The sequence below is a fragment of the Dipodomys merriami genome, unplaced genomic scaffold (assembly GCF_024711535.1).
Source record: "Dipodomys merriami isolate MVZ:Mamm:240054 unplaced genomic scaffold, mDipMer1.0.p SCAF_3, whole genome shotgun sequence".
NCBI classification, from domain to species: Eukaryota; Metazoa; Chordata; class Mammalia; order Rodentia; family Heteromyidae; genus Dipodomys; species Dipodomys merriami.
Window position 1 is genome coordinate 89,982,499 of NW_027204492.1, and position 13,597 is coordinate 89,996,095.

The following is a 13,597-nucleotide window of genomic DNA, read 5'->3' on the forward strand; positions in this document are numbered from 1 at the left end:
TTCAGAGTGTCTGCTTTGAGTTCAAGGTCTTTGATCCATTTGGAGTTGATTCTGGTGCAGGGTGATATATAAGGATCTAGCTTTAGTTTTCTACATGTAGTTAACCAATTTTGCCAGCACCATTTACTGAAGAGGCTTTCTTTCTTCCATTCTATTGTTTTAGCTTCCTTATCGAAGATTAGGTGGCTATAGGTCTGTAGGTTCATTTCTGGGTTTTCAATGCTATTCCATTGGTCCTGAGGTCTGTTCTTATGCCAATACCAAGCTGTTTTGATTACTATGGCTTTATAGTAGAGTTTGAAATTTGGTATTGATATTCCTCCAGCAGTGTTCTTTCCGTTGAGGAGCGTTTTTGCTATTCGGGGTCTTTTATTATTCCATATGAATTTTTGGATTGCCTCCTCTATTTCCTTGAAGAATGAGGGTGGAATTTTGATAGGAATCGCGTTGAATTTGTAGATAGCCTTGGGAAGTATTGCCATTTTCACGATGTTAATCTTGCCAATCCAGGAGCATGGGAGGTTTTGCCATTTTTTAAGTTCTGTGTTGATTTCCTTTTTCAAGATTTTAAAGTTTTCATCATAGAGGTCCTTCACTTCTTTGGTTAAGTTAATTCCTAGGTATTTTATTTTTTGTGGGGCTATTACAAATGGAGTTGCTTTCCTAATTTCAGCCACACTTTTCTCATTGTTGGCATATAGAAAAGCCATTGATTTTTGGGGGTTAATTTTATAACCTGCTACTTTGCCAAAGTTTTGAATCAGCTTGAGTAATTTGGGAGTGGAGTCTATGGGATTCTTTAAATACAAGATCATGTCATCTGCAAAGAGGGAGAGTTTTATTTCTTCTTTCCCTATTTGGATCCCCTTTATGTCTGCATCTTGTCTTATTGCTGTAGCTAGGCATTCTAATACTAGATTGAAGAGAAGTGGAGAGAGTGGGCATCCTTGTCTTGTTCCTGAGTTAAGAGGAAATGGCTTTAGTTTTTCACCATTGAGTATAATGCTGGCTGTAGGTTTGTCATATACAGCCTTTATTATATTGAGGAATGTTCCATGGATTCCTAATTTTTCCAGAACCTTCATCATAAAGGGGTGTTGGATCTTGTCAAATGCTTTTTCTGCATCTATTGAGATAACCATGTGGTTCTTATTCTTGCTCCTGTTGATGTGATGAATAATATTAATTGATTTGCGTATATTGAACCAGCTTTGCATCCCTGAAATGAATCCTGTTTGATCATGGTGTATGATTTTTTGGATGAATTGTTGAAGTCGATTGGCCAAAATTTTGTTGAGAAGTTTTGCATCAATGTTCATCAAAGAAATGGGTCTATAGTTCTCTTTCTTTGATGAGTCCCTGCCTGGTTTTGGGATGAGGGTTATGATGGCTTCATAGAATGTGTTCGGTAGTGAGCTTTCTCTTTCAATTTCATTGAAGAGTTGGAGGAGTATTGGTGTGAGCTCTGCTTTGAAGGCCTTGTAAAATTCCGCTGTAAAACCATCTGGTCCTGGACTTTTCTTAGCTGGGAGGTCTCTTATTGCTGTTTCTATTTCAATGCTTGATATGGGCCTGTTAAGCTGGTTTAACTCATCTTGGTTTAGTTTTGGCATGTCAATATTTGCTAGGAAAAGGTCCATTTCTGTCAAGTTCTCAAACTTATTAGCATAAAGTTTTGAGAAGTATTCCCTTATAATGTTCTGAATCTTGGTTGTTTCCGTGGTGATGTTTCCATTCTCATCTCTGAGTTTATTAATTTGGGTGTGTTCTCTCCTTTTTCTGATAAGGTTTGCTAAGGGTCTGTCAATTTTGTTAAGTTTTTCGAAGAACCAACTCTTTGTTTTGTTGATTCTTTCTATAGTTTTTTTGGATTCTAATTCATTTAATTCTGATTTAATTTTGATTATTTCTTTCCGTCTACTGGATTGGGGTTTATCTTGCTGCTCTTTTTCAAGGAGGTTTAGATGTGTCATTAAATTATTAGTTTCCGATCTCTCCAATTTGTTGATGTAGGAGCTCAGAGCTATAAACTTGCCTCTGAGTACTGCCTTTGCTGTGTCCCAGAGGAGCTGGTAATTTGTGTGTTCATTTTTGTTGAATAGCATGAACATTTGAATTTCCTTTCTAATCTCTTCCATGACCCACTCATGATTCAGCAGTGTGTTGTTCAGCCTCCATGTGATACCGGACTTTCTTTGGTGGCTTTTGGTGTTGAGTTCTAATTTTATTCCCTTGTGGTCAGAGAGAATGCAAGGTATAACTTCAATGTTTCTGAATTTAGACAAGTTTGCTTTGTGGCCTAAAATGTGGTCTATTTTAGAAAACGTCCCATGTGCTGCTGAGAAGAACGTGTATTCTGATGCTGCTGGGTGAAATGTTCGGTAAATGTCTGTTAAGTCTAGTTGATCTATGCAGCTGTTTAGATCTGCGGTTTCTCTGTTGAGTTTTTGCCGAGTTGATCTATCTAGTGGGGAGAGTGGTGTGTTAAAATCCCCAACGATTAATGTCTTTGGATCTATCTGGGATTTGAGGGAAAGTAGTGTTTCTTTGATAAATTTGGGTGCTCCATTGTTTGGCGAATAGATATTTAGAATTGTAGTATCCTCCTGAAGGAGAGATCCTTTAATTAGTATGTAGCGACCTTCTTTATCTCTTCTCACGAATTTTAATTTGAAGTCTATTTTATCTGATATTAGGATTGCAACTCCCGCCTGTTTATGAGGGCCGTTTGCTTGGTAGATTTTGTTCCAGCCTTTAACCTTGAAAATATGTTTGTTTTTACGGGCAAGATGTGACTCCTGCAGGCAGCAGATAGAAGGGTCTTGTTTTTTAATCCAACTAGACAGTCTATGTCGCTTAATTGGAGAGTTCAGTCCGTTAACATTAAGAGATAGGACTGAGAGGTATTTGGGAGTTCCTGCCATGTTATCCACCTTCTTGGGGGCTGTGAAAACTGGGTTCTTCCTAAGGTTCTTGGATTCTCAGTTTGGGTGCAGTTTCTTGGCCTTTGTTGCGTTCTTGTTGGTTTTCTATGTGTAGGACATCTTTAAGAATCTTTTGCAGGGCTGGTTTGGTGGAGATGTATTGTTTCAATTTTTCTTTGCTATGGAAGGTTTTTATTTGGCCTTCAGTTATGAAGGAGAGTTTAGCTGGGTACAGTATTCTTGGTTGATAGTTGTTTGTTTTTAGGGCATGGCATACATCATTCCAGGCTCTTCTTGCTTTGATTGTCTCTGGTGAGAAATCTGAGGTAATTCTAATTGGTTTCCCTTTATAGGTGATTAACCTTTTCTCCTTGACAGCTTTAAGGATCTTTTCCTTGGTCTGGGTTGATCCTGTGTGGATTATAATGTGACGGTGGGATGTCCTATTCTGGTCTGGTCTATTTGGGGTTCTAAAAGCTTCTTGTATCTGAATAGGCCTATCTTTTTGTATGTTTGGGAAGTTCTCTGCTAGGATCCTGTTAAACAAATTTCCTAGACCATTAACTTCTGTTTCTAGGTGCTCCTCTACACCCATTATCCTTAGATTGGGCCTTCTGATGGTGTCTTCCAGGTGTTGGATAGACCTATCATATTTCTTGGACTTGTCTTGGATGGTTGTATGTTCTTTCTCTATAATATCTAGGCTGTCTTCAATCCCTGAGATTCGATCTTCTGCATGGTCTAACCTGCTGTCAAGACTCTCTACTTTGTTTTTTATCTCTTTTCCTTCTAATTGGTCAGCTTTGATGGCTTCAAGTTCTTTGTTGAAGCTCTGTTTTAGGTCTTGTATGAATTTCTTTACTTCCTTAATTTGGTGTTCAGTGTTTGTTCTCAAATCACTTAGTTGATTGGTTATGGTTTCTTTGGACTCCCATTCCTTCTGTTGGGTTCCATTCAGCCTTCCCTTTGTGGTCTCCCTGACTTCCTTCAGCTCTTTGTTAATGGATTCCATGAATGTCTTTAGTGATCTTTGTGTATTCTCTACCTGGTCTCTTAATTCGTGAATTACTCTTTGATTAGTTTCCTCCCTTCTGTGGGATTTCTGCAGTTCTCTTTGAGTGTTCTCTGCCTGCTCACGCCATTCCTCCCTTTCTCTTTGAGTATTCTCAAGTTGTTCACGCAAGTCCTGTATCAGTTTTTGAGAAGCTTCCTCACGCTTATGATGTTCCTGTATAAACTTCTGGGATGCCTCCTCTCTCTTCCTATCACGCTCATACAGAGTCCTTTGTACATTGTCAAACTTCTCATTTATCATGTTTGCTATTAGTGTTTGTAGAGCTATTTGGGAACTCTCCTCTGGATTATTCTTTATCTGTTCTAATCCCTGATTATCAAGGTTGGGAATTGAGATACCCGAATTTGCCATTTTTCTTGTGTTTTTCCGGCTTACTCGGCCCATTTGAGATACAGATTGCACCAGTTTTGTGCTAGAACACTATCTTAAGGCAACCATCAACCAAAGTTTGCATTTGTACAGTCAATAGTCTACAGATACAATCTAGTTCAACAGATACATCTATTCAACATCAAATGACTATATGTTAAAGGACTTCGAACCGCAGAAAAGAATTTGGAAAACCAGAAATTATTAGGATTAGGGAGAGATGTGGGTAAAAAATAGGAATAGATTGGTGTGGGGAGGCACAGGGAGAGTTAACTATGTCCTAATCACAGTGCAGGAAATGGGTTGGGTAGGATGCAAGTAGAGAGAGAGAGAAAAAGAAGAGACGGAAAGGGGAATAAAGAGAGACCAGAAAAAGAATAGAAACGTAAAAATTAATGTTATTATAGAGGTTAAAAGACCGTCTATTTAGAGAGGAATGTGAATATGTTCAGAGAAGGGGAGGGACATAGAGGAGATGTGGAAAGCTTTAAGGATGGGAAAGGGAGAAGAAAAGATCAGAAGTTCAGTAGAGCTAGATAAAAAACAAAAAGATAATTAAAAATGAAAGAAAAAGAGAAAGAAGACAAGAAAAGAAAGGAAAACTCTCATTCACGTATTCCTAAAATAAAAATTATAAGATGAGAAAAAAAAATTACTGGAAAACAATTATTTTTCAGAAGAGGCAAAAATTAAAGATTAATAAAAGTTTTAGAAGGGAAAAAATTTATATATATATATATATATATATATATATATATATATAAGGTAACAAAAAACAAAAAACAAGCAAAAAAAAGAAAAGAAGAAGAAGAAAAAAAAAAAAAAAAGTCTTTTGATTTTTTTTTTTTTGGGGGGGGGAGGAGTGGGAGGAATCCTGTATCTCCCTTTTGTCTGCGACCAGTCTCTTGTTGTAGTCTCTGGTCAGCTTGAGGTCCTGTGGCTTGATTGGTTTCTTAAGTCGGTTGGTTGGAAGAGGCAGAAAAATGCTCTGCTTTACCCAAGATTTTGAGATCCCCCTCCCAGGTTAGTTTTCTGGGAGGGTGGTCTGCTTTGAGAGTCACAAAAGAGGGGGATGTGGTTATGAGGCTAGGTTCTGGGTAGGGTTGAGGCCTTTCAACAAACAGTAGCTTTTCCCTGGGGCTATTTTGTGATAGAGCTCACAGCGCCCAGCCTGGAGCCATTCTCAGGGTTTCTGTTTTTCAATTGATTGTGGTGGCTGCTAGAGGGAGGGGCAGCCTCTGGCTCTGGTTACCAAGTGACGCTAGGCACTCCGATGGCTGGCGCCTGAGCTGGGTGACTTTTCCCTGGATGGAGCTGAGTCTGGCAGGTCACTTCGGCGTTAAGTTCTTGTGACCTGCTAAATGACTCGTTTTATTCCAAGGCCTGAGCTGGAGCTAGCAGCAACTCCGAGCTTTGTCGGTATCCAAGATGGAGATCACTGGTGCTGGGGGGGGAGGGGTGGCCTTCCCTCCTCTGCTCCCTGAGGAGTGAGGATGTCGGGCTTGTACTCACGCCGAGTCTTGGATCCTGGGTCGTCTCTGGTCTGCAAACAGCAGGATGAAGATGTTCGCTCCTTGTCGGTTCTTGTTGGTGTTGAGTAGAATCCGCTCGTCCGCTGCGTCTGGCTCCTTCGTCCCCGACTCTCTGTGTCTCAGGTATGACTCCCCCGCCGCGACCCCGCCGCCGGAGCGGCAGCTGGTGCGTTTCCTTGGCTTCCCCTCTCTTGTCTAACTCTCTGTCCTGTGATGGTACACTTGGTGTGATTCTCTGGCTTAGGACTGTTCACTGGAACTCTAAACCTACTTTCTATGCGAGAGCTTGTTCAGATTCCAGCTTCTCCTCCGCCATCTTCCCGGAACCCCCCAGAAAAGATTCTTAAAAATGTCTTACACATAGAAAATCAACAAGACCACAATAAAGGCCAAAACCACACCCAAACTGAGAATCCAAGAACCATAGGAAGAACCCAGTTGCCGCAGCCCCCAAGATGGTGGATAACATGGCAGGAACTCCCAAATACCTCTCAGTCCTATCTCTCAATATTAACGGACTTAACTCTCCAATTAAGCAACATAGACTGTCTAGTTGGATTAAAAAGCAAGATCCTCCTACATGCTGCCTTCAGGAGTCACATCTTGCCCATAAAAACAAACACATTTTCAATGTGAAGGACTGGAACAAAATCTACCAAGAAAACAGCCCCCATAAACAAGCAGGAGTTGCAATCCTAATATCAGATAGAACAGACTTCAAATTAAAATTAGTGAAAAGAGATAAAGAAGGTCGCTACATACTAATAAAGTGATCTCCCCTTCAGGAGGATATTACAATTCTAAATATCTGATCACCAAACAACAGAGCACCCAAATTTATCCAAGAAACACTACTTTCCCTCAAATCCCACCTAGATCCAAAGACATTAATTGTTGGGGACATTAACACACCATTTTCCCCACTAGATAGATCAACTTGGCAAAAACTCAACAGAGAAACCGCATATCTAAACAACTGCATAGATCAACTAGATTTAACAGACATCTACCGAATGTTTCAACCAGCAGCATCAGAATACACGTTTTTCTCAGCAGCACATGGAACATTTTACAAATTAGACCACATTTTAGGCCACAAAGAAAACTTGTCCAAATTCAGAAACATTGAAGTTATACCTTGCATTCTCTCAGACCACAAGGGAATAATATTAGAACTAAACACTAAAAGCCACCTAGGAAAGTCCTGTAACACATGGAGGCTGATTCATGAGTGGGTCATGGAAGAGATTAGAAACAAAATCCAAACATTCATTATATTCAACAAAAATGAACACACAAATTACCAGTTCCTCTGGGGCACAGCAAAGGCAGTACTCAGGGTCAAGTTTATAGCTCTGAGTTCTTATATCAACAAATTGGAGAGATCTGAAATCAATAAATTAATGAGACATCTGAACCTCCTTGAAAAAGAGCAGCAAGCTAAACCCCAATTCAGTAGATGGAAAGAAATAATTAAAATTAAAGCAGAATTAAACGAATTAGAATCCAAAAAAAAAACAGAAAAAATAAACAAAACAAAGAGTTTGTTCTTCGAAAAACTTAACAAAATTGACAGACCCTTAGCAAATCTTATCAGAAAAAGAAGAGAACACACCCAAATAAATAAACTCAGAGATGAGAATGGAAACAACACCACAGAAACAACAAAGATTCAGAACATTAAAAGGGAATACTTCTCAAAACTTTATGCTTATAAGTTTCAGAACATGGCAAAAATGGACTTTTTCCTAGGAAATATTGACATGCCGAAACCAAACCAAGATGAGTTAAACAATCTTAACAGGCCCATATCAAGCATTGAAATAGAAACAGCAATAAGAGACCTCCCATCTAAGCAAAGCCCGGGACCAGATGGTTTTACAGAGGAATCCTACAAGGCCTTAAAAACAGAGCTCACACAAATACTCCTCCAACTCTTCAATGAAATTGAAAGAGAAAGTTCACTACCAAACTCATTCTATGAAGCCATCTTAACCCTCATCCCAAAACCAGGCAGGGACTCATCAAAGAAAGAGAACTATAGACCCATTTCTTTGATGAACACTGATCCAAAACTTCTCAAGAAAATTTTGGCCAATCAACTTCAATTCTTCCAAAAAATCATACACCACGATAAACAGGATTCATTTCAGGGATGCAAAGCTGGTTCAATATATGCAAATCAATTAATATAATTCATCATATCAGAAAGAGCAAGGATAAGAACAACCACATGGTTATCTCAATAGAGGCAGAAAAATCATTTGACAAGATCCAACACCCCTTTATGATGAAGGTTCTGGAAAAATTAGGAATCCATGGAACATTCCTCAATCCAATAAAGGCTGTATATGACAAACCTACAGCCAGCATTATACATAATGGTGAAAATCTAAAGCCATTTCCTCTTAACTCACTAATGAGACAAGGATGTCCACTCTCTCCACTTCTCTTCAATCTAGTATTAGAATGCCTAGCTACAGCAATAAAACAAAATGCAAACATAAAGGGGATCCAAATAGGGAAAGAAGAAGTAAAACTCTCCATCTTTGCAGATGACATGATCTTGTATTTAAAGAATCCCACAGACCCGCTCCCAAATTACTCAAGCTGATACAAAACTGGCAAAGTTCATGGTATAAAATTAACCCTTAAAAATCAATGGCTTTTCTGTATGCCAACAATGAGAAAAGTGTGGCTGAAATTAGGAAAGCAACTCTATTCCTAATAGCCCCACAAAAAATAAAATACCTAGGAATTAACTTAATCAAAGAAGTGAAGGACCTCTATGATGAAAACTTTAAAAACCTGAAAAAGGAAATCAAAACAGAGCTGAGAAGTCGGCAAAGCTCCCATACTCTTGGATTGGCAAGATCAACATCGTGAAAATGGCAATACTTCCCAAGGCTATCTACAAATTCCATGTGATACCTATCAATATTCCAATCTCATTCTTCAAGGAAATAGAAGAGACAATCCAAAAATTCATATGGAACAAAAAAAGACCCCGCATAGAAAAAATGATCCTTAACAGAAAGAACAGTGCTGGAGGGATATCAATACCAAATTTCAAACTCTACTACAAAGCCATAGTAATCAAAACAGCTTGGTACTGGCACACAAACAGACCCCAGGACCAATGGAATAGAATTGAAAACCCAGAAATGAACCTACAGACCTATAGGCACCTAATCTTCGATAAGGGAGCTCAAAAAATAGAATGGAAGAAAGACAGCCTCTTCAGTAAATGGTGCTGGCAAAAATGGTTAACTACTTGTAGAAAACTAAAGCTAGATCCTTATATATCACCCTGCACCAGAATCAACTCCAAATGGATCAAAGACCTCGGAGCCAAAGCAGACACTCTGAAAACATTACAGGATGGAATAGGAGAAACCCTAGGTCTCCTTGGCACAGGCCAAAATTTTCTTAATACAGACCCAGAAACACAACAAATCAAGGAAAGGTTGGACAAATGGGATTGCATTAAATTGCAGAGCTTCTGCTTGGCAAAGGACATAGCTAGCAGGGTTAATAGAAAGCCCATAGATTGGGAGAAGATCTTCACTAGCCATACAAAAGACAAGGGTCTTATATTTAAAATATACCTGGAACTCAAAAAATTAAATCCCCCAACAACAAGTCTTCAAAGAAACTACTGCCCAATAAATAAGTGGGCTAAAGACTTAGAGAGAAACTCCTCTGAAGAGGAAAGAAGGATGGCCAATAGACACATGAAGAAATGCTCAACCTCCCTAGCCATAAAAGCAATGCCAATCAAAACAACATTGAGATATCACCTCACCCCAGTTAGAATGGCTATAATCAAGCACTCTAATAACAACAGATGCTGGAGGGGATGTGGACAGAAGGGAACCTTACTGCATTTTTGGTGAGTGTAAACTTGTTCAACCACTTTGGAAAGCAGTATGGAGGTTCTTCAAAAGACTCCACATAGAGCTCCCCTATGACCCAGGAATCCCACTTTTGGGCATGTACCCAAATGTTCACAGACAAGACCACACTAAAGCTGCCAGCATGACTATGTTTATTGCAGCATTATTAACCATAGTTAAGATATGGAACCAACCCAGATGCCTCTAAGTAGATGAATGGATCAAGAAAATGTGGTATATATTCACAATGGAATTTTATGCCTTCATCAGAAAGAATGACATCACTCCATTTGTTAGGAAATGGAAAGACTTGGACAAAATTCTATTAAGTGAAGTAAGCCAAGCCCAAAGAAACAGGTCCCATGGTTTCCCTTATTTGCAATAACTAGTATATGTCTGAGTCAAGCAGAAAAGGTCAGATAAGTTGATGTTAGGGAATGAACCGTAAGATATATATTCAAATGTTTTTTCCTTCTTGCGATTGTTTCTAACATATTTTTATGATGATTTCTTCGTTGCTGTGTATGTCCCTCCCCCACGGTATAACCCCCGCTTTCACTGTATTTGATATTGGCATAATTTGTGGAGGGGAAGGGAAAAAACAAATCATTTAAATAGGGATACAGGTGGACCCATTGCAACAATGAGATGTACAAGTCGTTATGTCGGAAAACGAACTTTACATCTTTGGTGAGGCGGGTGGAATGGGGGAGGAGTATTCTGTGGGGGGAGAGCAGTGGGGGAGGATGGCAGGATGGGAGGATGGGAATGGGAAACAAAGGAGAAGTTTAGAATATTTGATAAGAAATGTACTCTTTATCTTGCCCATGTAACTGTAACACCCCTCTACAGTATTTTCACAATTTAAAAAACAAAAACCTGATCAACCAAAAAAAAGAAAAAGAAATAATCAGTATCTCAGAAAGAAAAAAAAAATCAATTTAGGAAGGTGTGTGGGTGTGGGTGGGGTGGGGGTGTATTTGAGGAGGTGGGAGGGAAGGGATGATCTTGCTTTTGTAAGTGTAACCCCTCTGTATAGTATTTTCACAATAAAATCTTATTTAAAAAAATGTGAGAGAGAAGGATAAGAAGTATAAGATGTGGGCGATGCTTTTTGGGTCATAGTCTGCTTGGACAATAGAACTAATGGCAGTTTTCTCTTCTCCTAGCTTTGCTCTACCTTTCTCTCCCACTTTTTCAAACTCTGTCACATAGGGAAAAAATTTGAAGAGTGCCCAGCCTCTGACCCAGGAGAAGGCATTGTACTGGGCCTAGATCATTTTTATCTATCTCAGAGTGATTGTCCTTGCAGAGCATCTGTCCTACAGGATACTGTCCCATGGATGATATCATCTGCCATGTGTTTGAAAGCACCTACCTGATGCCAAACCCCATATTGGTTCAATAGATTCCTCTCTACCTAATGAGAAAGTCTTACCACACATTGATGAGTGGGGGATGGGAGGTACCTTCCTGGATGTGCCCTTAATGTAATCTGAGTTAAGACTGGATTTCTTTTATTCTTTTTAGGCCATTCATTTTAATTCATTAATTTTTGTATTTTCGCTAGATTCTTAGCTTCTCTTAAAAATCAGGCACTTCATAAATGACTGAGTGAAATAAATAATGAATAAATGTTTCTCTCTTGGATTCCAATTTGAATCCAAGGAGTCCTGGTGAGATCTGAGGGTTCGTCTTGTTAATTATTTCTTCTTGGCTGACCGCCCTTTACTAATTGGATCATTTAAAGCACTTCTTTGGAGGGCTTGTTACAATGGGAGTGAAATAATTAAAGAGCAGTAAGCTTGAATTTGTGGTTGAATATGTTTGTATCTATCATTTAGCATTTGATACTGAGCAGTATATGAAATTATGGTCCTGGGAAATGACTGGCTTTTCATTGTTCTCCTATAAGTGATGTTTCACAGTAGAACCTGAATATTAATGGCGATCTTTGATCCTTGCTTATTTCTCTATCTACCAAAAATCACGGCTTAAGGCAGCACCTACCAACATTTTTTTGACAGAAAAGAAATGCATCACATTTGTTGGCACCCTGGCTAAATCACTAAGATTACCATGTGCCTGGAAGTGAGCAGCCCAGGACTGTAGCCATCCAAGGCCCTGCCTCTCTGCATGGAGGAGTAACCAACTCCAGATTTGCAAACAGATAACCCATGGGTAGGAGAGTCTCTCATGTAGAGAGACATTAAACAACCATTTCAGCAAATAGGTGATTTTGAATCTTTCAAACAAGGCCTTGCTATGTACCCTAGATGGGCTAGAAATTTTTTTATGTAGCCCAGACTAGTGTCAAATTCAAGATCATCTGCTTCAGCCTGGAGTTAGAGATACATTCCACCATACTCAACTGCAATTTCTTTTTCTTTTCAGGTCCTGGATCTTGAATTCAGGGCCTGGGTACTATCCTTGAGCTTCTTTATGCTCAAGGCTAGCACTATCCCACTTGAGCCACAGTATCACTTCCAGCTTTTTCTGAGTAGTTTATTGGGGATAAGAGTCTGATGGACTTTCATGCCCAGGCTGGCTTCGAACCACAGTCCTCAGATCTCAGGCTCCTGAATAGCTAAGATTACAGGCCTGAGCCACCAGCACCTGGCTCAACTACAATTTCAAATGTGTATTGAGAAAAAGGAAAAGGAGTGGCAAGGAATCATAATGGAGAATTAACTGTAGGAGAAGGTGTGTGAGTAATACATCTCTGAGAAGTAATATTTCGTCACACACATTGGAGGAAAAATAGCCTCTTCAATACATGGTACTTATAATATCTATGTGGAAAAGATTAAAACCAGATCCCTGCGTCTCTCCCCATGCTAATATCAATTCAAAGTAGAACAAAGATCTTAAATGTAGGACCTAAAACCTTGAAATTACTGCAGAAAATAAGGGACTAGGGAGAGTGGGGAGAAGAATAGAGGCTGTTAGAGGATGAAGAATATCAAAATACATTATACCTATATATCAAGATGGCATAACAAATTCACTGAAACATTTGAATAATAGGGAGCAGGGTGATGGGGAATGAGAAAATAATCAAGAGGGTTAGTCTGATTAGTGTCATACAGGTGCATGTGTGCAAATGCCATGATTAACCCTCTTTGAACAATTAATGTACATCTAAGAAAATGAATGGCAGGAATGTAAAACCATCAGTGTATGGGGAGGGGGAGGCTACGAGTACGAAGAAAGAACATGAAGAGAGGGTGAAAGATTGTGAGTATGGGAGCTGGGAATGTGGTTTAATGTTAGAGTACTTACATGCTTGAAGCCCTGGGTTTGATTCCTCAGTACCATATAAACAGAAAAAGCTGGAAGTGGTGCTGTGGCTCAAGTGGTAGAGTGCTAGCCTTGAGCAAAAGAAGCTCAGGGACAGTGCACAGGCCCCGAGTTCAAGCCCCAGGACTGGCAAAAAGGGAAAGATTCTGACTATTGTTGAAGTTCTTTATATGAATGTATGAAAATAGAATAATGAAACTTGTTGAAATTGTTTTAAGAAAGGGTAAGGGTGATTCCTGACAAAGATATCAAAAAAATATATTGGAGGGAAGATAGCCACTTTAACAAATCATGCCAGGAAAACTGGCATATATCTACCTGTATCTATTCTACATGTAGATACCTGGCATGCCAAGAGTCTACATGTAGAGTACTGAAACTAGATCTCTATTTCTCACCCCATATAACAGTAAACTTAAAATGATCAAAGGCTGGCCTTACGACCTGAACCTTCCCAACTACCAGAGGAAATCAAATAACATGTTTTAAGAATAGGACTAC